The sequence below is a fragment of the Macrobrachium nipponense genome, chromosome 6 (assembly GCF_015104395.2).
Source record: "Macrobrachium nipponense isolate FS-2020 chromosome 6, ASM1510439v2, whole genome shotgun sequence".
In the NCBI taxonomy this organism is placed as follows: Eukaryota; Metazoa; Arthropoda; class Malacostraca; order Decapoda; family Palaemonidae; genus Macrobrachium; species Macrobrachium nipponense.
In genome coordinates, this window is record NC_061108.1 from 116,109,964 (window position 1) to 116,127,467 (window position 17,504).

General features: G+C 34.8%; 1 protein-coding gene across 1 annotated transcript in view; it reads right to left on the reverse strand.

Moving 5' to 3' along the window:
• Positions 1-16,831, reverse strand: part of LOC135216024 (uncharacterized) — a 93,796-nt gene extending 76,965 nt beyond the window's left edge. The window contains exon 1 of the mRNA XM_064250961.1: positions 16,736-16,831. The gene's annotated coding sequence lies outside the window, so the exon portion shown is untranslated. The remainder of the gene's footprint in view (positions 1-16,735) is intronic.
• Positions 16,832-17,504: the final 673 nt, after the last annotated feature.

Below are 17,504 nucleotides of genomic sequence, written 5' to 3' on the forward strand. Positions count from 1 at the left end.
CGTTGGGAATAGCGACACGTCTTACTCATCCGTCCGCGAGCGTGCGAAATATGACAAAATGATTTTCTTCCAGGAACAGAACAGTGGTGTCCTTGCAAAATAATTTATGTGACAGCGTTTTGCATAACTTTCTGGTTCATTATTTGCAATTATCTCGCTAACTTTAAGCCCATAAAAATCGTTGATGAATGTTTTTCGGTAAGGTACTGACATGATAATCAAATATAAAAACAAAGTGAGAGAGAGAGAGAGAGAGAGAGAGAGAGAGAGAGAGAGAGAGAGAGAGAGAGAGAGAGAGAGAGAGAGAGAGAGAAAGTCTAGTAATTCATAGTGCAGTACCTTTCATAAAGTATTGCTAATTGAATGCAAATGATAAAATAAAATATTTACCCATTATGAGAATTCTGTGATGTCTGCTAATGCTACCAATATTAATGTTTCACTGATAAAAATTCTCATTTGCAAGAACGTGAAGTTAGGCGTGGTCCAAAGTTTTTTTCTTGCAGATTTGATTTGTTACATTTTGCACCTCGGACCCCCACAATTTAACGATTTCCTCCCAAATTTTAGAAACCTCAGAATCAGCTTTTCTCACTCAGCGAAGATTTGTGCAGTTAACGAATATCTCGCAGTTAACTAGATAACCGATGCGTTGTAACAGATCAACATTCCCACTAATTATAGTAATGATAATAGTGGTGATTGTGTTACAGTTATCATTATGATAGTCATTCTGTTATGTTAACTTTAATGTATGAAGTTCTCGCACAACAGAAATGCATTGAAAGAACAACTTAAGAACAGTTTCTCAACAACATATCTCTCGATTTGTATTCAGTTGATAAATATGACAATTTCTGCAACTATCTGAACTTGATCTAATGCTTGTGTGCATACGGCCTTACGAAGTAAAGTCGTCTTTCTGTTCTTAGTAAACAGACGAATATGGCATGGCTGCTCAAGTAGAAACTCTCTCACTGCGTGAGGCACAGGAAATAATTCACTGAATATAGAGTACGGCTTGGAATTCCACATCCTTCAAGGGTTCTTATTGAAGAACTAGTCATACCGGATATCCCTTGAGTTTTTAACTTCCATGCATTATTTAAGGAATGGCTTAAGTGCATGCTTGTGTAAACCCGCCACACCGATAGTACAAGGCGTGTATCCTCGTAGGGGGATACTGCCATCCATCCGTGAGATGAGGTGCACTGTAGGCATTACTTAAGATTCTTTGCAGCGTCCATTCGCCCTTTAAGCTTCCTTTTGCTATACCTCTATCCACATTACATTTCTTCCTTCTTACTTTCCACACTCTCCTAACAACTGTTTCACAGTGAAACAGCGAGATTTTCCTCCTGCAACACCTTTAACCCCTCTACTCTCAAGTTCCTTTTCAGCGCTGAGTGACCTCATAGGTCCCAGCGCTTGGCCTTTGGCTGACATTTTTTATTCCTATTCCAAGGCTTAGTGTTGTGTCCTTCAGTGGAGCTGAGAGAGGACAGAAGAGAGCAGATTGCCAAAATGAATGAAATGGAAAGGTTTTAAAAGGGAGGAGAGAAGGAAGTGGAAAGATTATTGAAAAGCAGCGAGTCGAGGTAAAACCTATTAGCTCTATTATCTCCTTTTATGGCTTTTATTTACAAATTAAGATATCCTTATTCCTTTATAATCTAGCATGCTTATTTGTTCTACTTTGTGTTATTTTAATACTATTTGTACATGACTTGTTTTTAACACGACTTATGTGGTCTATGACAATGTATTTTAATATTCAAGAAGAATAATTTCTACTCATTATATTTTAAGTAAATACTTTCTAATTTTATGATATTCTTTTATTATTGATGACTTTTATTAATTACTGAAATCTTAGTCGATTTGTTGATTCTTAAACTTTTGTATGTCTAAAATAACAAATATTTTAACTGTTTGTAAGAGGATTTTACTAATTGTGGTTTTATATTTTATGAATACACAATGTAAATATTGGAAATAAAGAATTATTATTATTATTATTATTATTATTATTATTATTATTATTATTATTATTATTATTATTATTATTATTATTATTATTATTATTATTATTGAACTAAGGAACCTCCGTAACGAGGCTATAATATTGACAATCAAAAGCCACAGTAGTGTTAAAATATATTATTGTACAATGGTAAAACATACAAGGACACAACATCAATTGGAATGGTGCCTCTGTCATTTTTAAGAGTGGGGATGTTGGTGTTCGTCGCCTAGTGGAAGGAGCTGCTATTAGAAAGGGGTGTGCTTTTGAAGGGAACAAAACCTTCACTGATGAAGATAGTTTTACCAATTCTTTAATAATTGACCACTTTGTCAACGATTTTAGGACTCATATGTCTGGTGATTGTGAGACCCCTGATGTTGCTCCCACCTCTCTTTTATCCCAGATGACTGAGGTTACTACAGCTTCAAGTCATGGCACCGATGGAGTGTCTGCTCAGCTGGAATCACCTGAACGACCACTTCGCCGTTCCAGCCGTCTTGCCAACAGAAACAACCGAACGGGGATTACCTGACCAACACTTAGATCCATCCGCCTTGAACCAGTTGTTATATAATTTTTTTTTTTTCACTGTTGTAACGCTCCCTCCATTGTTTGACCGTCAGTAGGACTGAAGAGGGATAGGGAGCAGTATCCGAAAGTCTCTCCTTGTATTTTTTACCATTGTACAATAATATATTTTAACACTACTGTGGCTTTTGATTATTATTATTATTATTATTATTATTATTATTATTATTATTATTATTATTATTATTATTATATTTTACGCAGCTGAGTTCATTAGAGTAATTGTTTGGAGATTTAACGCTGTTATTCGTGACTGCTGCTGTCGCATCTCAGGTGCCAAAATATAGCTTTCCTGTGCCCTCTGGTGGCAGTCAGTGAATGACTTTGAGAAGGAGGGGACGAATTTCTTAGAACCAAGGTCAATTCCAGCCCCTCTGTGTCAGTCAGCGTTCAGTTCCATTGTGTGACATACACCACTAATGGGTCTAACGACAAATGAAGATAGATTACGTTAGTTTTCGGATAGTACTTGGCTGGTTAAGCATATTACATTCCAACGGGGTACCCTACTCTGAATTTCCCAAATGGGAAACATTACCAAAGAAAACAAACTCGCTTATTCCCTCACATTTTGTAGGCAACGGTTTTCAGTCCCTGAGCGTTTTTAAACCATCTACATCACAGCCCTCCGATTTAGGTTGAAATTTCGCTGCTTGAAAGTGCGCGTGTAGAAACTTTTTTTTTTCGCTAGTTTTATCTTTGCAGCTCTTCGTTTGATCATTTATTTCTATTGTTATTATTTATTTACGATTCATGTTAAGTATTAATCATTTCTTCGTTGATCTTTGTCACATGTGGCAAGTTCATGGTTTTGTGACTTGTTCCCCACGGGTGCAAATTCTACTTTCATACAAGTGGAATTGAATGTGATTCCTTCATCGGCTGCATTCAGTTTGTATAGTGTTCCCAGTCTTATGAATGCTTTTTTCTTAAATGGTGAGAATTACTGGCAGAGTACAGCAATAGAGAAAAGGCAGTCATAATGAAGATTAAAAGGTCTTTACAAATTGAATACAGCTAATGCAGCAGTAACTTCTGATAATACAAATAAGGCGAAAATCGGAGAGTTACTGGCGGACAAAAAGCTATCATACGATCGAAAAATACTATACAAATTGAATTAAACTGATGAAGCCATTATATTTAATTCCACTTGTATGAAAGTAGAATATGCATCTCTGAGGAAAAACCACAAAACCATGAACTGGCCATAATGTGACAAGAGCAACGATGAAAATGATCAACATTGAAGGTAAGGCGCCTGATTTGTCGTTGTTTAAAGGTTATCTATGACGCTTTTTGTTATTTTTAACACGTGATGAATGGGGTGTACCTCACAACTCAATGCTTATTGATGTATGAGAAACAGTGGCCACATAATAAACGTGACGAGTATTTCCAAGGGGCGTATTAGGTCAACCATGTGATAGCATTAGAAAATCAGAACCCTGACCGGATATGCAATTTCAAACATGACCAGAATACCAACCTGGTGAAATTTCTTTTTCGACCAAGTTTCAAGTACAATTTTATGCCAAAACACACAACATTATTGCTATTGTTGATGATCCTTAACAGTTCCGTGTCCGTCCCTCTTCCTAATACTTGGCTTTCTGCGTCACTTATTACGTTTAGAAAGATAACTGTGGTCTTGTCCGAAAAACAGACATTTTCCCGTTGTTGTTGTCAAATAGCACTTTTTCAGACAAACAGGATTTAAGTGGTACGGTTCTGTTGCAAGGGATTATTTTAGGGCTAAATGCTGTAAGTAACGAGCCTTCTTAATGCTATCAGTGCTAGATAAAGTACTGAAGATTTGAATTTTAATCCCAAAAAGTTAGTATCTGAAGCTAGAAACATGTTTCCTGACAGTTATTAATGTGATGTCCATACAGAAATAAATAACTGCAAAACGACGACCTTTACAAACGTCATGAGTCCAGATTTATATGTCAGTGCTTCTTGTGATTTGGTTAACCGTAAGGCTCTGATATCAAAACTTTGTTGGAACCTACGAGTAGCTATATATTTGATTTTATTTACAGTGATTTACACGACTTTCATTGACAATACATCTTGTAAATGGCCTTCTTACTGAGCCTAATCCTGTCTTGTCTACAGATTTTATAACTGATGGATTGTAGTGTGAAACGGGACTGCTGCTTACCCTAACAAATCTCTGTGGTGAGTTAGTAACTGCTATAGTAAATAGAATATTATAATTCAAGCTGGTACGACACTCCAGGTCTGCGAGTTGCTTTACATAAGTAACACTTTACTTGCAGATTCTAAATATTTAACAGCATTTGGCTTCACATGTAACTTCAAAGTTCCTTTTACATACTACTAGAATCTTGTCCAACACTGAAAAAAAGGTAAAATTTGTTTGTAAGGCTCTTTGTTGCAGAGATGATAGTAACATTGCACATGCTTCAGATCTTTTGTTCTTCCATTACTGGAACATTGGTCTTCCTCATAGATGTCAGCAGTTTCCTTGGATCTTGATTTGTTAGTAGCCCGAGCGATTGTTTCGTTTTTCCCAACAATGGTGATTATGATTTAGAATGTCACTGGATGATAACCTATCAGGCTTACTTCCATAAGGGCTATCTTAATACCGGACTTGAGTTAACACCTTCAGTGCCAGAGCTGAAGAGCTAATGCATACTACTCTCAGTACAGATCATCTGTATCCACTTTGTGTATAGATACCGCGCCATCATACATTCAAGTACCATACACCTTTCATTTTTAATACAGCAAAACCTTGGATTGTCCCGTAGGGGTGGTGGAGGGTGGGGGTGTGGTTGGGATGGGGCGGGGTTGGTGTACTGCCCTTAGTTCACCTCACGTGGCGCAATGTCGTTAAAGGGTGTTTTCAGCGTTCCTTCGGCCCGAAGGAACGCATGCATGGCTTGTCAGCTTAGATTTAATTAAATCAATCAGCCAGGACTGTGAATTAGCCCTCCTGACAATGTGATTAAGAGCGGAACTAGAAATTGGAGTGAGGCTATTGTGCCAGTTTCAGTATCCATGCTCGTTGCTTTTGTTTTTCTTAATTGTTTTGCAATTTTGATATGCAAATATTAATCATTTGTTGACTTATCTACACTCATTCTTTATTTCCTTCTCGCTGTTTTCTTTTCTTGACATATGGCTTCTATTTTGTAAAACCTTACTTTGCAATTGCATGGTGTTTGTAGTTGTTCCGTATAAATGATTTTATGATGGTAATGGCAATGTTGCCGAATTCATGAAGGTTTAATATCTTGAAGACAGCCTCAACAACACCAGTCTTAGATGTTAGGTAAAGCACGCACACACTAACGCACACAAACTTATACATCACATCGACACCGGCAAAACAAGCAGAAGAAAATGTGCTAGTGTATGGGTTTAAGAAATTTGTAGATTTCTGTACATATTTTGCAAAGCAACATAAAAATGTCTGCCCACACACACACATTAGATATATAGTGTATATATATATACGTATATATATATATTATATATATATATATATATATATATATATATATATATATATATAAAGCAAACACCACTGGTAAAAAAAAGGATACGTATTAAGCAACACGCGAAAGCGCTAGATACGAATCATATGACTGATTTTCCTCTGGTTTTTGCCTATAAGAATTCACGTGCATCTCCTGTAATTTTCTTATCACGTACACACACACACACACACACACACACACACACACACATATATATATATATATATATATATATATATATATATAGATAGATAGATAGATATATATATATATATATATATATATATATATATATATATATATATATATATACATATAGATTTGCTAATTGATGGCAAAATAATGTTAGCTTGAATAGAGTGTCCCACAACACACACACACACACACGCCACACACACACATATATGTATAATATATTACATTATATATATATATATATATTATATATATATATATATATATATATTATATATATATAATTAAAGATATATGCCACGATCACGTTCCTAACTTTCGTGATTTAGTTATACATATATATATAAATATATGTGTGTGTGTATTATATTAATGGCTAATCTAATCAAGATAACATTATTTTGCCAACAATTAACATATTATATATATATATATGAACATATATATATATATATATATATATATATATATATATATATATGAACTATATATATATATATATATATATATATATATATATATATATATAGTGTGTACATGGCTAAAAAAAATCACAGGCTATGCATGTGATTTACTATAGGCGAAAACCACAAGAAAATCACAGTCAGAAGATTCGTATTAAGCGCTTTCGCGTGTTGCTTATTCACGCATCGTCGGGGTACAACGCATCGCTTGGTACGGATCTTTTTATCATTATATATATATATATATATATATATATATATATATATATAATATATATATATATATATATATATAAACCCATAAACTAGCACATTTTCTTCTGCTTGTTTTCCCGGTGACGATGAGATGTGTTAGTGTGTGCGTGTGTGTATGTGCGTATGAACATGTGTGTGTGTGGATATAGGGACTTGCATAGACACGGATGCTACCTAGGTAATTAGGTGCAATTATTTTAGCGTGAGCTGAGGCTATTTGTGAATGAGCATCCAGGAGCGTACTTGCTGTACTCACTACATCTATTTCGCCAATTAACTCTGATTGCTTGAGGTATGACTTGACGGCGGGAGTATGATACGAGAATTAGTTAACGTTGAGATACGGCCATGGCGAATTATATAGTTCAGACATTCTAATTAGGAGGATAGATGATGATATAGTTTAATCGGCCATAAATAATTAAATATAAGAGTGAGGTCGAATTAGGAGTTGTTAGCCTCGATTGAATCTAGTAAGATATTTTTTTTTTGTAGCGAAGGTTCTGTTAATTTTCAATTCTTGCAAAAGGGGCAAACATTTTAACAGTAAGCATGAGTCATGTTGAGATTCAAGATGTCTGCAGTACCACGCACGTTCATAGACAAATAGTTCAATTTAAAGAAATTTTTTCGCTTTTTCTTAATGTAAATGCATATAATAGTTGCACCGGTAATGGAGATTACACTGACATCAGTATCTGCAAATGCTGACTCTTCCAATTGATTACAGTAGTATATAAAAGCGCCTCAGTGGCGTGATCGGTATGGTCTTGGCCTCCCACCTCGGTGGCCGCCAGTTCGATTCTCGGCCACTCCACTGAGGGGTTAGATATGTGAATTTCTGGTGATAGAAGTTCACTCTCGACGTGGTTCGGAAGTCACGTAAAGCCATTGGTCCCGTTGCTGAATAACTACTGATTCCATGCAACGTTAAAACACCATGCAAGCAAGCAGTAGTACATAAAATTATGTATAATGTTATCAAACCAACAAAATAAAAGAACTTGGAGATTGCAAACCTCCTCCAAGGCAGAGCAATCGAACACCCTAAAACACCCCACCTGCGCCTCCTCGCTCTCACAAAAAACAAAATCCAGTTCCTTATCCAGATCGGGATCTCTCCTAAATCCTTTGACGGCCACGAACTCCTTTAGCGACATTTTAGTAAAATCCCATGCAACTTGTGGCTCAGTTTTGCTTCTGAGACAGAAAAACAAACGAGAAACGAACAAACCAAACCAAATATAAAACTTTCCTCATCCTAATCTCCCCAAAATTGACTTGGTTCATAGATAACATATCCAAAATATCGTTGTAAAATTGTCGGAAAGAAAGCGTATAAATAACGGTAAAATTATAAGAGAAATGAAGTTAGGTGTATTTATGACTAATATCTCCCATTTCATTTTCATTATCGTAAATACAGATAATTCTGGCAATGATAGCGTCTTGATCACTGATTGAAGGTGAATCTGTTACGTAAAGTGTTTTTAGAATTCCATGCCCTTGCTAGGAAACAGAAGGCATTATTTGCATAAATTCTCATAAGTCGATAGAGAGATACATATATACCATTCTCTCTCTCTCTCTCTCTCTCTCTCTCTCTCTCTCGCTCTCTCTCTCTCTCTCTCTCTCTGTATATATATATATATATATATATATATATATATATATATATATATATATATAAGAAGATATACTGATATATGAAGGGAGGGTAAGGAAAAGGTAGAGAGAGCTCAATGAATACACAAACGCATACACACACCAACGTGTATATAGATATATATATATATATATATATATATATATATATATATATATATATATATATAGATATATAGGTATATATATATATTATGTATAGGTATATATATATATATATATATATATATATATATATATATTATATATATATATATATATATATATATATACAGAAAGTGAAAGTAAGAAAAGAGACAGAGCTCGATGAAAAGACGTCTTTTAGGTAAGGGATAAGACAGCTGTACCTATTTGATTCACGAGCTCATGCCTGCTTAAACTGCTTCAAACAGGACACGTTCAAGAGTAAATTGAAAAGATGACGGTTGTCTATATCTGACGAGAGTGTTCGATGTATTAACTTGATGTCGCTAGGCACAATCCGTTTCTTAGAAATGAAAGGAAATAGCTTAAGAAAAGAAAAAAAAAAAGATTAGGTCACGAGAGCGCTCTCACCCTCCTGAAACTAATGGCGCCAAAAGGAATGTAACCATTTGTTATTGAGGTCAGAGAGATTACAAGTCGTTGTTCTGGCGCGTTTCTAAGCGAAGCCAGCAAGAACCTCGGACATCGATTCGGCATTTGTTTGTGAGGGGTCGGTTGCCCGGCACTTTGACCTGGAGTGTGTTCCCATTTAATTTCAATACACGCAAAAATCACTGCCTCAGGAAGATGTTCCTCGCATATTAGCGTTCTGTCACGAGAAGCTCAAGTGCGATGAAATAATAGACATATTTTTCAATGCAGGTCGATAGAGCGGCAAAAAATTCCATTGTTAGGAAACGGCCTAAAAGATTATGACTGAGTACGGTCAGAGATTAAGTTCTTGCACATCTGTCAGCGAATTGTTTTAGCTTAGAAGAAAACATAAAAATTCCATTATTAACTGTTTTCATTTCATGATGTCTGTATGTACGCTGAGACTAGATGCCTGAAAAGGAAGTTAGCTGCCTGAAAATGTTCGTTTTCTAAATTAATATATGCGCACCAAACGGATAAGAAAAAACAGGAAACTATAAAAAAGTAGAATTAAAGAGGCTGTAAGCTACGAGAACTAATGACGTAATTTGCTTGTATAAACTTCAATAAACAACAAATTTTGGTCTTACATTTTTTCCATAAAGAAATGCTTTCATAACCCCTTCCGCACGCATAAACCCGGGAACAGTTGCAGTAGCTGCTTGAATAATGAAATTATCACACATTCCGGTGGATGTCAGACTAGTGTCTGGTTTAATTCATGCATACCACTTTCACCTAGACTGTCATTCAACGACAGAGTTTTATTACGGCCAGTACAGTAGAAAAAAATCACCCATCATCTTGATTATTTGATGGTACTGTACCACGTCTCCAGGGCCCCGTTGGTCGATGCGAGTAAATGACATGGTTACCGAAATGTTTACTTGGAAGAAAATCCATTTAATGCTGTCATTAACCTGTATTCCGAGAAAAAAATTCCAATTGATCTGTTTATAGAATATCCGTATTCCTTGATATCCTCCGCCAAAGCCTGACCTCATTTCGTTTAAAAGCTCCTTCGAAAGGGAATGTGACTGCCTGGCCCCTCAATGAAGTGGGGACAAAGCCACTGATTTATGGAGAGCAGAATGAGACCGATTTTCACTCTGAAATACTTATGTCTCGTCTTTGAAATTTGAATTGGTCACACTCCTTTAACCTATGTATACTTGATGAATAGCCCACATGACCTGCATGCCAAGAATGCGGGTCAGGATTAAAGATGTGCCAGGCCACTCTCGCTGGGTAGTGGGTTAGTTTATTCAGCTCTGTAAAATGGATTCCCAAATGAGGAAAGACCTACAATAAAATCATTAGTTAGAGAAGAGAAGAACGGGACCGTATCAAGTATGAGCGCCTCAATGGCGTGGTCGGTATGGTGTTGGCGTACCACCTCGGTGGCCGCGAGTTCGATTCTCTGGCATTCCATTGAGGAGTTAGAGATGTGTATTTCTGGTGACAGAAGCTCACTCCCGACGTGGTTCGGAAGTCACGTAAAGCCGTTGGTCCCGTTGCTGGATAACCAATGGTTCCATGCAACGTAAAAACAGTATACAAACAAACAAACAAACATATCAATTATGGTCGATTCTCAGTATGATGTACTTATAAAGTTGCATATTAATAGTGTCAGATGATGATTCACTACAGTATTCATAGAAACATGAGATGAAACTGGAGACAACTTTGTAAGGAAACTGGGTAATACAGCCTTTTAAGAACTCCATAAGTAATCACGAAGGGTAAATTCCTGGATGGCACGGCAGACGATAACTGTAAAACCTTCAACTAACCTGAAGAGATCTTTTCTGCAAAGAGAAAAGCCAACGCGTTTCCGTAGAATGGTCAACCGGAACAAAAAATTTTTAGCAAGACTAACGCTTGTATCATTGCAAGTTGTTGGTGCAGGATTCACACCCAAATATTGTGAATTATCTTTTGACTGTTTGAGAGCCCCTGCTCGTACATGGACTGTTTGAGAACCCCTGCTCGTACATGGACTGTTTGAGAACCCCTGTTCGTACATGGACTGTTTGAGAGCCCCTGTTCGTACATGGACTGTTTGAGAGCCCCTGTTCGTACATGGACTGTTTGAGAACCCCTGTTCGTACATGGACTGTTTGAGAGCCCCTGCTCGTACCAAAGAAAAATAGTTTATCAGGAGCCTCCAGAAGTGGGAGGAAATAGACAGACCATTTAGGTATTCAGTTACCGACAAAGAAAACCACTTCTGCCTTTACTCATGGTCATCCAAATTATTATATCTAGCTACTGGCGAGGGAGTGACTCCTAATGAGTCGCCAATTCTTTACCTTTCATAAACCACAGTAGTATGTGATTTAAAGTGGAGAAACAAATCCATAGCTATGTAACTGTACAAATATATTTCTGAAACAAAACTCTACAGAGAGCTTTCGAGAATATGTACGACTGTTATTTTGAATTTTATTGAAAAGAAGAATGTTATAGATTCTCGAGCCCTCAGTAGAGTTTTATTTTTAAAATAAATTTTTATAGTTACAATCGTGTGGAATGGCTGATGTCTGCAAATAGTAAAATATAGGGGCAAGAGGAAATCCAGAAACTAGTAAGAGGGTTTGGAAGTCTTTACAAGAGCAGAAAGTTTAAAATAAGTGGAGTAATTATAAGGTTATTAGAATAAACGGAAATCTGGAAGATGGACCAATTATCATTATTATGTATGCTGAAAGAATGGAAGTCCCTGATTTGTTGAATTTCATATATTTTATAATAATATTAAAAGAATGGTAGGTTGAGAAAAAGAGTTCAGTTGCGGAAGAGGTGAAAGTAAAAAGGGTGGTCCCCAGAAGCGCTATCAGAAACTGTCTTAAGTGTATTTCTGTTTTTTGTTCAGACTTTGAGCCTCATATATTCGCCACTGTCATGGCTAACGCAAGTATGGACGTAAGTGATTTCAATATGACCGCCGATATGCGCCACTTGCATGCATAGTTTATCTGCTAGATACTAAATGTTCGGATAAATGCGACAGAGCAACACTGCTTCCAAGGCTACATACGAAAGAGAAGCAGATTAAACTGGCTCAGAATTCAGAAGTGTCTGAGTCATCCCGAGGATACTAAAGGAGGCGGGCGGGGATGATCCTGGGAAAGTAGGAAATCAATCAAGATATTGGCGCCAGCGATAGATTCAGCCTGCGTAATTGCTTACGAGACCTTGTAGTGTTGCAATACGACTATTTTGGTTTATGGGGGATTTCTAAATCCGTATACTGTACTTACGAAACTCATTGATCTTAAATATTCAAATATAATTATTATTATTGTTACTATTATTATTTTGTTAAAGAGAATGGCAGCATCAGTGGAATTAATTTTATATATATGGTCTTTTCAGTAGCAAATATCAGCCCTGATGGGTAGAAAATAATAAGAAGAATTCAAAAGACCATATATGAAATCAATTCCACTGATACTGCCATTCTCTTTAACAAAACATGTTTGTGAGAGGGTCTCCTACCTTCGAATTATTATTATTATTATTATTATTATTATTATTATTATTATTATTATTATTATTATTATTATTACTGGGGAAACAAATCCACAGTTATGTAAATGTACATATATTTCAGTTGAAAAACAGCAAAGATAGCTTTCGGGAATCTGTACCGCATTCCCCTTATCAATTGATAAGGGGAACGTACAGATTCCCGAAAGCTATCTTTGCTGTTTTTTCAACTGAAATATATGTACATTTACATAACTGTGGATTTGTTTCTCCATTTGAAGACTCGTGCTACTATGAGGATTTTTTAATTATTATTATTATTATTATTATTATACTTGAAACTTAATTTTTTTAATTTTCAACATTATCAACTAATTACTCAGTTCCTCCCTCATTTTAGCATTTCAGTTGATTGCCCAGTCCAGAGGTTCGTGCTTCTAAAATCATAACTTAAAATCGTGAAAAAACATTTCTTCAATCCCTCTTTTCTCCGTTTTTCGGAGCCATACATTCACCGAGGCGCAAGCTCTTACATGAAGTTCACTTACGTAGAACTCGTAGAGGGCAGTGCATTATTAAACGTGGTGGAAGTCGCGCATGTGTTTCAGAGAAAATTCCTCCCGTGACTTGCTCGATAAGAGTGGTATCACATTTCGGAAAATAATAATAATATTAAAAGCTGTATTTTATAGTAGTATACTATAATATACAAATTTCATTGTTACTATGATTATTATCTTTCAAAATGTGATACCACTCTTATCGAGCAAGTCACGGGAGGAATTTTCTCAGAAAGCACATGCGCGACCTTCACTATACCATTAATTAATAATACATTAACTTCTACGTCTTCCAAGTGAACTTTATGGCATCCTTCATAAGACTGCCATTTCTTGTGCCTCCTAAAATAACAGAAATACGTCTTTGATTTATATATATATATATATATATATATATATATATATATATATATATATATATATATATATATATATATATATATATATATATATATATATATATATATATATATACATTTTTCAAGAATGAATTTAAAAAAAAAAGTGAAACTTTACAAAGTTTATGTAGGACAATTTTACAGTTAGCAGACTTTCACGTGTTGAAAATAACGTTCATGCAACTCTATGGCATATAAAGAAAAAAGGTCATTTCAAATCCACAATTCGACATTCCTACTAATCCTTCGGTTCCTTATTTGTGTTTGGTTATCTGATCAAAAGTTGTGTGTGTGTGTGTATGTATGTATGTTATTATATATATATATATATATATATATATATATATATATATATATATATATATATATATATATATATATATATATATATATATTTATGTGTGTGTGTGTATGTATATATAATATTAATAATAATAATAATAATAATAATAATAATAATAATAACTGGATGTTAGCAAGAGTCTTTATGATGAGATGTTAATCCATGACTCATCCTCCTGATAGCGCCCGCCGCTGTTAACTATCAGTCAGGTTAAAAGTATATTCCTCAAGTTAATGGAGGGAATTCTCTGGAGATGCTGTGGATCACATCACTGCTCGCCAGAAAATCCAGGCGGTATACGACTGTCTCTAGTCGGGGTCACAAGTGCACCGTTTGTCTGAGGATTTTTTGAATTTTGCCCAAAATTTCCAATATTTTTTTTATTCTTCCAAAACTGTCCATTTTACTTCAGGAGGCTTCTTGATTGAAAGTCTGGTGACAAAATCGATCAAAGACTAACACATGCGCCCTGTTCCCTCTGAATGTGCAGCTAATATCCCCTCTCTCTCTCTCTCTCTCTCTCTCTCTCTCTCTCTCTCTCTCTCTCTCAGAAGAAAACAGTTAGAGGCTGATGTCTGGTGAATACATCTAGACTTGATTTATCTCAGTGTGCTGATTCTTTCACTCGCTCAGAAGTTGTATATATTTCATAATCAAATATAATTAATAAAGATAATAAATATAACAAAGTTCACTGTAATGATCATTACGAGATCGTCAAATTTAACGGGAATAATTCAGCCCCCCGTGGAATCAAGAAACCGGACACACTGAAGGCTGAAGGGAAGTCATAGGAAAGTCATTAACAAGTTTTGAGAACATTTTAGAATCCCTTCGGCTGAGGGCTAACGTTAATTAATGAATGAGGTGGGAGACTCCCTTGCTTTGGTGGGATCGATTGCTTTCGGTTGCTTATATTCGTTCGTGCCATGCTATTTTTAGCTTCGCGAATGCATTCTCATAAGCCGCGGAATCCTTATGAATAATATATTTTCCCGGTCACGGAGTCGTTTCTAAGACAAGCGCCGATTCTAGAGAAAAAGGAGCCAGGGGGTACCTTAAAAAAATAGGCTTTTCTTCCTTTTCATACACTCGTCCAACAGGTCAAACAAAAGACTGTCGATTACACAGGCTTACGGCCGCTTTGAAAGTATATGATGTTGGTCACCACACCGCCACATGCGTTCTGATTTCGTCACAATTAAAGTCAATTTTCACCAGTCAGCCTTGTTAGGGAAGCCCCAAGTGGTTATGTCATGGGAATGTTTCTTAATGGCCGCTCATATAATCCCTAATCCCTAATTGCATCATTATGTGGTTAAAATAGTAAGGGGAGAGTTGAGACTTGTAAGAGCGATGTTTATAACCTGAAAATTTCAAAAGCGCACCGGCACTCGATAATGAATATGTACATATATTATATATACTATATATATATATGTATGTGTGTATATATGTATGCTTTAATGAATGCAGGGGCTTCTTTGAAATTCTAAGGTTATAAAAATTGCTCTTTTTGACCACACACACATGTAAATATATATATATAATATATATTATATATATATATATATATATCATATATATATATATATTATATGCTTTTAATGAATGCAGGGGCTTCTTTGAAATTCTAAGGTTATTAAAAATTAAGCTCTTTTGACCACACACACATGTAATATATATATATATATATATATATATATATATATATATATATATATATATATATATAGCTTTAATGAATGCAGGGGCTTCTTTGAAATTCTAAGGTTATAAAAATTGCTCCTTTTTGAACCACACCCATGCAATATAATATATATATATATATATATATATATATATATATATATATATTATATATATATATATATCATATGCTTTAATGAATGCAGGGGCTTCTTTGAAATTCTAAGGTTATAAAAATTGCTTCTTTTGACCACACACACATGTAAATATATATATAATATATATAATATAATATATTATATATATATATATATATATATATAATATATGCTTTAATGAAATGCAGGGGCTTCTTTGAAATTCTAAGGTTATTAAAAATTGCTCTTTTTGACCACACACACATGTAATATATATATATATATATATATATATATATTATATATATATATATAGACATACATTTATATGAATATATAATAATATATATGATATTATAATATATATATATATCTATATATATATTATAGATAGATATAATAATATATATCAAAGACATACATTTATATGAATATGATATAGATATATACTATATTATCTATATATATATATATGTATATATATGTATATATATAAATAATATACCTATTACATACATGTTGGTATAGTATATAAACACAAATATATACGTACATACGAACTTGGCTATTTAATTTCATAGATTATAAATACGCGTGGAACACGTATAGCATTATTATTCAACCAAATTTACACTTTTCTGTTGTTTTCTATCGCACCTTCATGTAAGTTATCAAACACTGCAAAAATAAAATGAAATGCAAATCACAGTGATTTGATAAGCCTCGGGATAAAGGACCTTTTTCCACGCCTTCCGTGGTTAAGCCTCCACTGCACAATGTGACTTACCTGCGAGCCGTAGTCACCTCTTCCGTTGGGTGTTCCTCGCCGACTGGCAACCCGCGGTCTTGTCACGCAAGGTCGGAATGCCGCCGCCGGACTATTCCGCCCCCGTTAAAGAGCGCGCTTCATTCACGAGCGCGCATGAACGGATTGCAAAGGTCAGACCGGTGAATATTTCATCTTAATAGTGCAATACAGTGAAAACCAGTGACGCTTCTTCGGTTGTCGGTTTCTTCAAATGGCTAAAAAAAAAAAAAATATAGATAAAACCAAAAAATAATTTTTTTCCAAGGGAAAAAAATTATGTCAAATGAAGAGACAGACTGCTGATCTTATCCTTAAGGAGTGACTAAGACGAAAGGAATTTCTTCCAAGCCCGAGCCACGTTGCTTAGAATTCCTCTGGTGGAATTTTTTAATGGTTGTAGGAAATGCAGATCGTTAAATATGCGACCAAAGTCCATCTTTACTTGGAATGTTTGCGCATAAACATATACAGTACATTATATGTGTATATATATACATATAATTTATATCATATATATATATAATATATATATATATATATATACACACATATATGCATTTGTGTATGTATGTATGTATGTATGTATATATATATATATATATATATATATATATATATATATATATATATATATATGTAGAGCATGTAGGACATATTTACATAAACTTACATATACTTATGACAACTCAAGCCTAATAATACAGATATATAGATATATGCACTTACGCCTACTCATCTGTAACTGCCT